This window comes from Macrobrachium rosenbergii, chromosome 36 (assembly GCF_040412425.1).
Source record: "Macrobrachium rosenbergii isolate ZJJX-2024 chromosome 36, ASM4041242v1, whole genome shotgun sequence".
Taxonomy (NCBI): Eukaryota; Metazoa; Arthropoda; class Malacostraca; order Decapoda; family Palaemonidae; genus Macrobrachium; species Macrobrachium rosenbergii.
In genome coordinates this window covers 30,003,016-30,015,515 of record NC_089776.1, presented here as the reverse complement: position 1 = coordinate 30,015,515, position 12,500 = coordinate 30,003,016, and the positions used below count along the sequence as shown (strand labels likewise).

The 12,500-nt window shown below is 36.3% G+C and overlaps 1 long non-coding RNA gene across 1 annotated transcript; it reads left to right on the top strand.

The window, feature by feature from the left end:
• The first annotated feature begins 8,885 nt into the window (after positions 1–8,885).
• On the top strand, positions 8,886–11,184 carry LOC136856530 (uncharacterized). The gene is made up of 3 exons (XR_010858384.1): positions 8,886–9,087; positions 9,706–9,828; positions 10,984–11,184. It is a non-coding gene; the product is annotated as an uncharacterized lncRNA (long non-coding RNA).
• The last annotated feature ends 1,316 nt before the right edge of the window (positions 11,185–12,500 follow it).

The window sequence follows — 12,500 nt, the reverse complement described above, 5'->3', positions numbered from 1 at the left end:
ATTTCAGGTTAGCAAACATTGAGGTTGTCAGAGAGAGAGAGAGAGAGAGAGAGAGAGAGAGAGAGAGAGAGAGAGAGAGAGAGAGAGAGAGGACTTTTGAACAGTTTTCGATATCATATTGTGAAATCAACTGTAACGCCGAGATAACCGGACAATGGATTGGGGCTTTTCGAAAAAAAAAAAAAAAAGACTGAGTCCCCCACAGAAACTATCAAATCGTCCTTATGCTGAACTGATTGACTTAAAACAAGTGGAAGTGACATGGCATTCTCTCCAAGATATGGGGGTCAGGGGGCGAGGACTAATAAGAAAGCATAATTGTGGAAAGTTTGGAATCAAGAGCCGTATGGTCTAACGGTACGCGTGTCTAGATATTAACAGAATTGCAATAATAATATAAAGGATTTATTCAGTGCGGAGAATATCGTCTTGAATGCGGTTATAATCATTAGCTATACATAAATAAGAAAATATCCATTCATTAACTCGCAGTATAGATCATCTGGATATCCTAACAAGAGTATATAGTCAATAATAATAAAAATAATAAAAAGAAGAAGAAGAAGAAGAAGAAGAAGAAGAAGAAGAAGAAGAAGAAGAAGAAGAAGATCACGCACCAAAAGTTCTCATACTCTGTTTCCTCAACCACTCCACAATACAGCATTCTACTTGTCCCCCTGATGAGACAGAAATGGAGACGAATCGCTAAATGGCATGACAGGCACGGGCCGGCTATACTGTCCATGCATTCTAATTGGACTACACATTTGCCTATAGTGGACAGGGGGCAGGGAGGGAAGAGAGAAGCGGAGGGTAGGGGAGAAGGAAAGGGAGGAGAAGGGGAGGGGGGGAGGGGGTAAGGGAAGGGGAAGGGAAAGGGTGTGGGAGGGGAGGACGTGGCTAAATTAACACTTGATTATGTGCTTCAGTGTGCAAATAAACAAACACAAACGATTCAGAGTTTTAGTATTTTATATATATATATATATATATATATATATATATATATATATATATATATATATATATATATATATATATATATATATATATATACTAAGGCCTACATTCGAGATATATATTTCAAACACCCTTATTGGTTTGTACCTATAAAATATTTCACGTGCAAAGGACTCGTGAAAAACGTTGTTTTCAAACAAGAAGTATCAACGATTTCTGCACCTTCGATAAATTCATTTCTCTAGATATTAAAATAAAATGAATTCCTTAATTTGTCCTATGTTAATTAAAGTACAGGATACTAAGCAATATTATACATGCCTTTTGTAATACTTATAAAAATGCTAAAAAAATGAATTTTTCCAAATTAACACACACAATCTATCGATAAATAGTGACCAGTATAGTACCGTATACTCACCGCAGTTGCAAAATAACTCGGATGCAGCATCTAATATCCTGTGTTGCTAGGAAAATATATATCTAACGAAATTACTAATAAATTTTCGTAATGATGTACCTAATAAATAATAACATAAGGACTTAAAGAATATACTTTACTCCTTAAATTATATAAAAAATCAATAACGAAATCACATCGGCCTAAATTTTTTTTCTCCGCGCCTTAAACGCATAAAGACGGCATTTAAACTCCCGCCGATCAAGAGCCCCGTTGCAGTGAACCCCAGGCGCGATTTAAATGCCTTGATGGGGTTCAGAAGATGCAGGTGTCCGCTGACCCACGCAAATGAATGGAGGGAGGGGGTGATTTAAACCGTTCGTTCGCCGGGAAGAATTTAAAGGTATCCATTAAATTGAGCTGAGCTATTTGACTCAACGGAGTTTAAATGGCTCTCCTCTTTTAAAGCCAGAGGCGGTATTGCCATTTGGTATTAAGTGATGATATTTTACTAAAATGTATTTAGAGGTATTTTTAGAATATTTTAATGAGATTTTATAGTTTGAAATAGCGGAAGGCAGAGGGAGAGGGAAGTGGGAAGGGGAGGGCGGTAGGAGGGAGGGGGAAGAGTGAAGGGAAGGGGATGGGGAGGGGAGGAGAGAGGAAGGGGAGGGGATGGAAGCCCCAGAAGCCTCCGGGATATTCAGTGTGCATTCAAACACATAAAGAAGACCTAGTTTTAGTGTTTATATATATATATATATATATATATATATATATATATATATATATATATATATATATATATATATATATATATATATATATATATGTGTTTATTAGCTCATATATTTTCTATAAAATCTTCTAGATCACTCCTATTCATTCCTTTCCATTTAATCCAAAATCTTTGATCACTTATATTCATTCCTGACAAATTTATTGTCTTAAGTTATGGTGATCATTAAAATAGCAAGCCTATTCGCTCTCATATCTCATGTCCGAGTATTCAGTATGATAATGGACGGAATTCTGCTCCATCTCAGATATCTGCAAGCACAAGATTCCTAAAGCTTCTGAACTTCATTAATTCTCAGCATGGACAACTGAATTTGATAATCTCTGTCTGAACAACCAGTTACAGGTAATAGCATTTTCGTTGTAATACTTGCCGAAAAGTAATTAAAAAATCTTGAACCAAAATTGTAAGTAGAGTTTCAAGTTGAAATTCCTTAAGACCTATGACTCAGCTATGTTTTCACCCCCTTCTATACACTTTTCTAGTCGTATGCAAATATTAGAAACTAGAAACAACCCAATAATAAGATAGTTAATCAAATACAAATTCAATAAAAATTACACAAGAAGGTGGATCTAAGTGTTATCTCACGTAAAAATTTAGTAGCATGAAAGTGGGACGTCAATTAGGATAATCAATGACGCAGAATATTGTCTCAGAACAGATAACGATCACCATCCGGTGTGAGGTAACTAAATATGGCACCTGAGATGGCCCTGAGAACACAAACAACCCATTAGATGTACAACCTAATTAAAAAGGTAGTATTGATTACGCTCGGCAACCCCTAGTCACACACTCACATGTGCGTGAGTGTGTGAGAGCATGTGTGTGTGTGCGCATGTACATGCGTATGTGTGGTTCTGCATAATCGTACAAAGTGTGGTGAAGCAATTAACATGGACACAAGTAATCACGTATCTCAAAACTAATACTCATACTTAATTAAACATATTTATACTTATTTCATTTCATATTTCCGGTTATGAGAAGCAACTCCTTGTGTTCAAGCGTGTTATATCGCCCTTGTGTTGAACGGTGGTAGTGTTCGAAATTCCACGCCCCGTTACTGGGAACTGAAATGCATGAAGTTTAACGAACATGTCTCGCATTTCCTGGTATAATATCGAGCATTTCATGTGTACTTTCTTTTTTTTTTTAATGATATGCGTAGAATAGTTTAGTATAAGTGGAAGTAAGACGTAGGTTGTGCTTCTAGCGTTCTTTCTGCCTGAAGCCTAATAAATTTGGCTGCATTGTTACCCTCTCAGCACGACCGACTGGCAGTACTCAATGAGATTGTTAACGAAGACTATTACGGTTAAATCGTGATGAAGAGCTTACTTAATGAACAAGCTGGCATACTGTGCTAGTGTAAGATCTTGCCTACAAATGAATCTCTGTAAGAGTGAGGTTATAAGAGAACACTATTATACCAAGGATGTTTACTGATGTGACGTGGATGAAAGGAAGTGATTACCTCAAACATGAATAATATTAAGCCACATTGGTAATGTTGGAGTGAGATCAGAGGTAAATCATTGACAGATAATGCAATAATATTAAAATCTTTCGAATGATGGATATTACACAAATAAAATTATTAGATTCAGCAGACGGGGTAACACATTCATGAATGGGCTACAAGAGTCATAAACTAGCTGTGCAATCCAAGAAGTATGGAGCGGGAGAAATGTATCAACCATAAATAGCGACTGATATTCTTAGGCTGAATCAATTTAATTTAGTTTTAGATTAATGGCCTTCCCCTGAAATTTACGAGCCTTACCGTTAGAATTTCACGATTTATGTAGCAGCCACAGTCTCTTAATGGCTCTTATTTATGGTGACACATGGAATACCGAATCTTGGTTTGACTTACATCGTTGATCAAGATATATCACCTTGCACGCAGACTACGGAACCTTTCAGCGCTGACAGTATGCTGACTTTGGAAAGGTCAGCATCTTTGCGTCAATAAAATTTTTCGCCTTCCATCTTTGAAGCTTAATTTAGGGGAAGGTTCACTTTCGTTTTTCTTTTCGTTTTTTTTATTCGATTCTTCCGAATTCATAGTCAATGCATGGAAATTTCAATAATTTGAAGATTTTTTTTATCTGTGATAAAGGATTAATGTTTTATTTCAGGTAAACTAATTTGCATTAAGTGATGTCGATTCAGGTAAAATAGTTTCGTTGAGGCATTGCCGTCAATTGCAAAATAAAAAAACGATTACTCTGCAAGAGTTATGATTCCGGTATAGTTGCTATACTTATATCAAAGTGCATAATGAAGTAAAAAGAGACTTTAAAAAACAACAACAAATAAAGACATAAAAAACTGAATAATATCATAAACTTACAATGAATTATAAATTATATTCTTGAGATGTATCACTTTAAATTACAGGATATGAAACATTGCAGTCACTATTACTCGAATAAAATCAAAACTTTAAGATATTTTTGTATGCTGATGGCAATAACGGGATTTGTGTTTCAATGATACTTGTATTTCCAAGACAAGGGATATACCCTCATCACGTAACACTGGCGTGGGAAAAAATATGCACACTGTATTAATACATAATTTCATGCATTGCGAAAAGATATTGATTTGCATTTACGTTGCTGGTCGGATTATATTTGTTCATCTTCGTGACCTATTCAATTATGGTTTAAAATTAGATTATATAACTGGTATACGTCAAACTCAGGTTTTCGAATTGGCTAGCGTTACCCTGGGAGGTCGAGAGGACTATAAAAACTGCCTCACAGACAATAAAAGAAGGATTAGGCAGCCATGAAAAAACATCATCCGGGCTCATGTAACCCCTACTGAAGTAGACTGAGAGAGAGAGAGAGAGAGAGAGAGAGAGAGAGAGAGAGAGAGAGAGAGAGAGAGAGATGTGTGTGTTGTGTGTTTATAAATACTGGGTGAACGAGGTCACTGGGAGCAGATCTTGACATCAGGCCGGCTGGTGCTCAAGGCCCAGACGATAATGGGCAATGTTTGCGCACATGTTGACTATGGTTATGGCAGGTTTTCCTTCTCTCACAGGATTAATAAAAAAACTCGAAGACGCCAGTCACTTTCCAAAGGGCATGACATTTCCGATAACATGATGTTGACCTATTTTGTGTCCAACAGTAAAGGGCTAAGGAAAGGCTACGCGAAGATAGTTATGGAAAGTTACTTAAGGATGTGAATTTTAGGCAAATACTCAGTTATTGTTAAACTGGCATATCAACAGATAATGGGAATGATATCAGTCTTCCTGAATGTTGTATGGCTTGGATTATAACGTATGTACCGAGAACAGAGAATAAAATCACGGTTTCCTTGTATATATCGGGAACTACTGATCATTTTTAAATATGAATAATCTGAATATTAAGGAAATGTCGTTTACTTACATAGAGACGGCGGATTTCTTGCCGAGTAATAAAGCAATAATCCAGATCTTGTCTGACGGTTGTGTAATGCGTATGGTGAACGTCGCTTAGGGGTCCTTTTTAAAAAGGCTTTTACTCAGTATAATTCTGGAAGTAACCATATGGCTACGCTAATGGTCGACAGATACCCAAAATATGGCTGTTACCAATGGCGTAAGTAATGCACTATTTAAATTGATCCCCTCGATTTTTAAATATTAATATTTAGGTAAATGAAGAGAAATATGAAACCATGTATATAGGGAACCACAGGAATGAACGGATTTCTTGACTGTGATTACGGGATTTTTAATGCCACGAGTTTTCAAGAAGACGGGTAAGAATAAGGACCCTGCAGCAAGTTAAAACGTAGGTTTTGCATTCCTGGTTCCCGTTATCCTTTCGAACTTGGCAACTATTGTCCGTAGTGCTTGGATTCCGGGAATTTCGGATTACCTCAAGCCCCGTCCACACTAGCGGGCACTGACCGACGGACAAACACTGTTCCCATAACCCGTTTCACTATACTGACCGACCGAGTACGGAGCCAGAACGATGCGATTGCCTGGTAACACTGCTTCAGAAGCAAGAGAAAATATAAACAGCTGGACGTGCCTGACGGGCATGCCCGCTAGTGTGGACAGGCCATTAGAAATGGCTAATGATCATTGGGTCATGGGCATATGGAGGGAGATTTGATATTGCAGATTTTTGAATTGTGAATTGTGCAGGGTTATCTTGCATTATAATGCTTTGAGAACTTTGAATGAGGTGCTAACGATTATCTGTGCAACTTTGTACTTGATAGAGCAAAACTATATTATAGGAAGTAAATGATTGAGTAGCCTCTTGGACGCTGCATTCCTGAGTGAACAATGATTGCAGTACTTGAGTATGGCAGGAGCGGTTGATATTTCCAGCCCCGAGATGTAATGACGCTGCATATAATGTCCAGAAAATATTTTGGAATAGAATAATGCAGCTATTTTGCAAAATGCAGAATGTTATGGGTCTAGGTCAAGAGATAATGATTACTTACGGCAGTTTACAACCTACCATAAGGAGGTCGTCTTACCTGTAGAAATATCAGCGATTTTAAGAGTCGTATTGTAGACAGTAACACCAGAAAGTAACGCTGAAAGCCTCTAAAATTTACTATGGGGTAAAAGAACCTTCAATCCCACATACATAGATCCAGTATTTAAAAATCCCGTTATAGGAGTATCTGGCATAATTCTAGTCCGCTTACGAAATTAGTTATGGCGTATGATTAGGAGAATCTAAAATGGGAAAAAATAAGGCCATTGAAATACGTGCATTATACTACCATCTAGGAATTTAATGTTACAACAATGTCGTGAATGCAGTCAATCCTGTTCTGCCAAGGCTCAAAGGCAATCGTGGGAATCTCTGACAGGTCTAGGGCTTTCCTCCAGGACACCTTTAGGTCAGTGGAGGAGTTCTTTACGCTCGATGGTCACGGCCCAGGAAATGTCTTTCTCTTCCTACATTAAATGACGGGATTTTGCACTGAACTAGAATTTGGACCTTTTCAAAGTTCCGTTGAAACAAACCACCTTTGTTAATTGCTTTAAACACTAAGCCCACAATTCAAAGAATCTTAATTTAAACAAAAAAGGCAATAGAATTAATATTATACCCTAATACGATAGCGCGTTGAAAAGTTTGTTACGAAAAATGCATCAAATAATACAGAAGATATTGAGGTATATGGCCTCCTACGCGAGACCTTTGATGAGTGGTATAGCCTGCCAAGGTAAATGGGAGTGCCTTAAAAAAAAAACAAGTAAATGCACCGAAGTTTCTTCGGGGCAATCGAGTTTTCTGTACAGCTGCTACAGCGTATAATCAAGGCCACCGAAAATAGAGCTATCTTTCGGTGGTCTCGGTATAATGCCGTATGAGCCGCGGCTCATGAAACTTAACGACCGCCCTGTGGTGGCCTGCCCTATATCGTTGCCAAAAGCACGATTATAGCTAATTTTAACCTTAAATAAAATAAAAACTACTGAAGCTAGAGGGCTGCAATTTGGTATGTTTGATGATTGGAGGGTTGATGATCAGCATACTAATTTGCAGCCCTCTAGCCTTAGTAGTTTTTAAGATCTAAGGGTGGACAGAAAACTGCGGACAGAATAAATTGCGGACGGACAGACAAAGCCGGCACAATAGTTTTCTTTTACAGGAAACTAAAATGAATATTGCTCTGCATTCGCATCAGGAAACCACAATTCCCGTACAATTGCTTATCATGCAAGAGATACGGACTGTGTTGCAGAATTTCAAAACATTATTAAAGCACAGAGGAGTCAAATCAAGGGACATTTTCAGAAAGTATTACCTTTACTCTAGATTACTTAGTCATTAAGGAACTGTTTTATTAAAAGGAAATATCCAGAATGATGAGAATATCTTCCACCGTAGGAGAACTGTCTCCTGGAAACCACTTCCCCTGCTCTGAGTTTTGAAAAAAAAAAAGAAAAAAAAAAAAAAAAAAAAATAATATATATATATATATATATATATATATATATATATATATATATATATATATATATATATATTATATATATATATATATGAATGTCTTCTACTGTAATACAAGAGTACAATATGAAGATATAAAGGCCCATGAAACACTATGTGAACGTTGCAACCATATATTTCGAGCAATTCCTTCTGAGCTCCTGTTCACTGGTAAAATATGGACCCACCATTTGTCCATATTTTACCAGTGAACATGGGCACAGAAGGAAGTGCTCTTAATATATGGTTGCAACATTCAAATAGTGGTTTATGGGCCTTTTATCTTCATGTGTCTATATATATATATATATATATATATATATATATATATATATATATATATATATATATATATATATATATATATTTATATATTATGAATAAATTTCCCAGAATGAGGGAGAGAATGAAACTTGCTCTATTAATATCTATTTCTTGAAATGTAACCCTACGTATAAAGTATTTATGTTTTTTCTTCTTACACGGAGACAATTTACTATATACACCGAAGAATTTTCAATGTTTTTCTCGGTAAATTATCGATAACAGTTTTCTGTTATGATGCAGAGAAGCCAGTTTTTCAAAGAACAAGGTCATAACACGCCGAATCAAGCAAAATTTTGAAGTTTTCCCTCGAACAAAATCAAGGAGGTTGTAGTTCGCCTGTATCCAAGTTAAAAGAGGCGTGACTCCGTGGTCCTTGGTGGTGACGTCATGAGGACCGGGGTCTCTCGGCAAACAGGTCTTATAATCAGCTAACTTTTAGTTTTGACACTGACTGTGTGTGATGGAGTGATTACATTCTTTGACGAAGGGTTTGGGCAGTTATGGGTGAATACATCCTGTTTGAGAAGGAAATAAGGCTTCTATGGTGAAGCATATGATTGGAGTTTGGTGGATGAAGGACTATATAGGTTTTGTGGCGAGTTTCCCAGGGTCTGGAAAGGGTAAGTTTCATTCGGTTATGTTTAACATTTTAACTTGAGAATTTCGTTAGTTTACCCTTAATGTATTACTGCTTTGTAATTGACTTATTTTTGTTGTTCCCAAGCTTTTTTTTTTTTTTTTTTTAGGAGAGTAACTGTTTTTTTTATTTTTAACACCTCGCATTGAACAGTTAACTAAAAGCATAGTGCTAAATGTTATTCGTGGACAACAATTACTTGTCTATGATATTTTGTTTTAATCACTTTTTTACAAGCATCGTGCTAAACGCTATTCGTGGACAACAATTACTTGTCTCTGATATTCTTTGTTTTAATCACTTCAGTTACAGACACCATGTAGCATTGCTTTTTGTTAAATTCCTTTTTCACCCCTTTATAAAATATCTTGTAGGACTTGGGGTTCATTTACTTAGTTACCAATGTATTGTTTTACACGAGCACATCTGATGATCCAGAAAATCTAGTGTTCAATCTCTGAGCCTGCCGAAATCTTGCGCGACTTAACGATTTTCAAGCTTTTAATCTAACTTTGAATTTTGCTTAGATATGCTTGGTTGCAGTAGAAATTTTATTAAAGCATATCCATTCACTGCTCTAAAGAGATTTTAACACTTCCAGGTATTCGTGAATCCCAACCACTGCGTGAATCAGACTACCACTAAATTCAACTGAAGTCTAAAAGTCAGCTAGTTCTCAAGCTACGAACTGTTCCTTTCTCAAATTTGGCATCAAGCAAACCAGGTAAGGTGTGCTATAGTGTAAAATCTAAGTGAATACTTTATTTTAATACCTCCATCCCTACAGGGGTGTTGCCCCTGTAGGGGTAGAGGCCCCTTCCTATGGGCAGGTCCATGGGGTTTTTTTAACTAATTTACTTTTACTTAAAGGTTTTAAATTCAGAGTTAGTTTTAAAAGTTAACGTACCTTGACTTATCTTTTCAGTCTGAAAATCTAAAATCGTAACTACATGCATTCAACGCTAAACCTTTTTCTAGTGTTTTGCAGTTTTTATTATTGTATTTTAACACTTTTTTTTTTTTTTTGGCTTTATTTTGGCAAAGTTTTGCGTAAGTTAACGTAAGTTTATAAATATAATTTTTTTAAATTATTAACTTTTGCGATATTTGTTTCCATTTTTCCAGTAATTTAGTGTTACCTGTACATCTGTGTTTTTCAATTTGGAAGGACGTTGACTTTTGTTAGGGAAATTTATTAGCTTGGTGTATGCATTGCTTTAGCTATTTTTCAACTTAACTCTTGTCCTTTAGAATGAACTTTTAATTTTGATGCCATTTAGTGTAGTTAAAATTAGCGTAACTCATTTTCATTCATTTAAAGCTTAGTTTTGTGATTAATGCCATCAATAAAATCTGCTGACCTGTTTTCACTCAATACAGTAGACACTTATGTTTACTAATAATTTAGTTACTTTAGAAATGTTAAATTATTTAACAATTCAGTTCAAGAATTTAATTCCAAAATGTTATGCTTTGGCTTAACAGCCCTGGCAAACTCATCAAAACTTGGCCACTTGACCATTTAAATGGTTGTTCTGTAGGTCACTTCATTTATCAGAACTTTTGGGGACCTCTGGTCCCATGGTTTGCTCACACGTGACTCTCCCGTAAGGAGAAAAATGGCTCTATTGAGGGTTTTAGTTCGAGAGACTTATATGTAGTTTATATGTATTGGAGAAATTTGGACCTTTTGTGAAGGTTGCCGTTAAAGTGGCTCTGTACAGGATGAAAATTGCTTCTGTGGCGAATCTTGCGTTGGAGTGATTAGTCTGTATTGTAGAAAAATAGATTTATTGTGAATATTAAAGTTCATTTTAGCTGAACCATTTGACTTAATCTTAAAATTTTCCAAGTCAGTATTTCTGCTTTTGCTTTACAGGGTGCTTCAGAACAGTACAAGGCAAGGAAGAATTATTCAAGAATTCCAGTGAACGTTGCGTTTGCCTGACAGTATTTTTTTGATTGAGGTGAGAATGGATCCTGGTGTTGCTGATGTCCTCAACTTCATTCCAAACGATGTCCTGTATTGTTCGTTCAAAATTTGGTACTTCAATAAGTAGTATTAAATCAGACACACGAATTATGACCTTTCTTACCTTCAATGATTGCAATTATAATCTTGTAAGTTTTCCCCCCGAGATTCCAAATGAAATTTTTCAAGGGCATTTTATACTTTACCAGGATCAGGTAGTGTTAATATCTCAAATCCCCGTGTTTTACAATGTGAAAGTCACATTTTTTCTTATGGTTTGACTGGTTTCAGTCGTACCGTTACTTGGTACTATTATTTAAGGAAATCCTTTGTTCTAGTCTTAATACCACACCCTACCATTGATATGACTAAAATTTTTCTAGATTAAATTCTTGGAACTTTTTGTCAAGTATTGAAAGTAACGTTTGTATGACTGTTGAGTAATTAAGCCTGATAGTTAACGAATACTGAAAACTGAATATTTTGGTTTTAGTAGCTGTTTAGCTAGTGGCCTGTATTCAAATTAAATGGCCCATTGACAGATGTTTTAAGAGGACAGGAAAGGAATAGTCTCTATTGCGCTCTGTCAAGAAATAGTAGTTAAAAGTGATAGCTCATAAGGGCTGAAGGGTGATTCGTGATATGAACGTTGAAGTGAATGTGCCTTCTCTAAGCAATGAAAGGGCTATTCACGCGAGGCACAAGTGAACCAATCCGTAAATTAATGTTGGTGCTAAATGTTGAATCTTTGGTTTTGATGAAACAAAATGCAAGTAACCCTGTGCTATAATTACTCTTAATACCAGTCATTGATGTAGCACCTCATAAGTTAAGTATATCTTAGTTTTACCAGACCACTGAGCTGATTAACAGCTCTCCTAGGGCTGGCCCGAAGGATTAGACTTATTTTACGTGGCTAAGAACCAATTGGTTACTTAGCAACGGGACCTATAGCTTATTGTGGAATCCGAACCACATTATACCGAGAAATTAATTTCTATCACCATTAAGATTGCTTCTACATTAATGATAGTAAAAAATGAGGTGGTTGTCTCCCGCCCCCTATTTCTTTAAACTCTCACTATTTGAGCGAAAAACTGCCGGGTGAGTGATGAAATTTAGGGGGTCCAATGATAAGTGTTCCGATGCAATAGTATTTTTCTGCCGGGTGAGTGATGAAATTTAGGGGGTCCAAAGATAAGTGTTCCGATGCAGCAGTATTTTTCTGCCGGCGAGTGATGAAATTTAGGGGGTCCAATGATAAGTGTTCCGATGCAGCAGTAAAAATACAATCACTCCATTGGTCCTGAACTATGTTCCTCCGGACACTGAAGGTATTACGCAAGTTAATAAGTTCTGTAACGTCTTATTCCATATTTTAGTGACACTAACATAAGAAAATGGTATCTATAATTTTGGGAGTA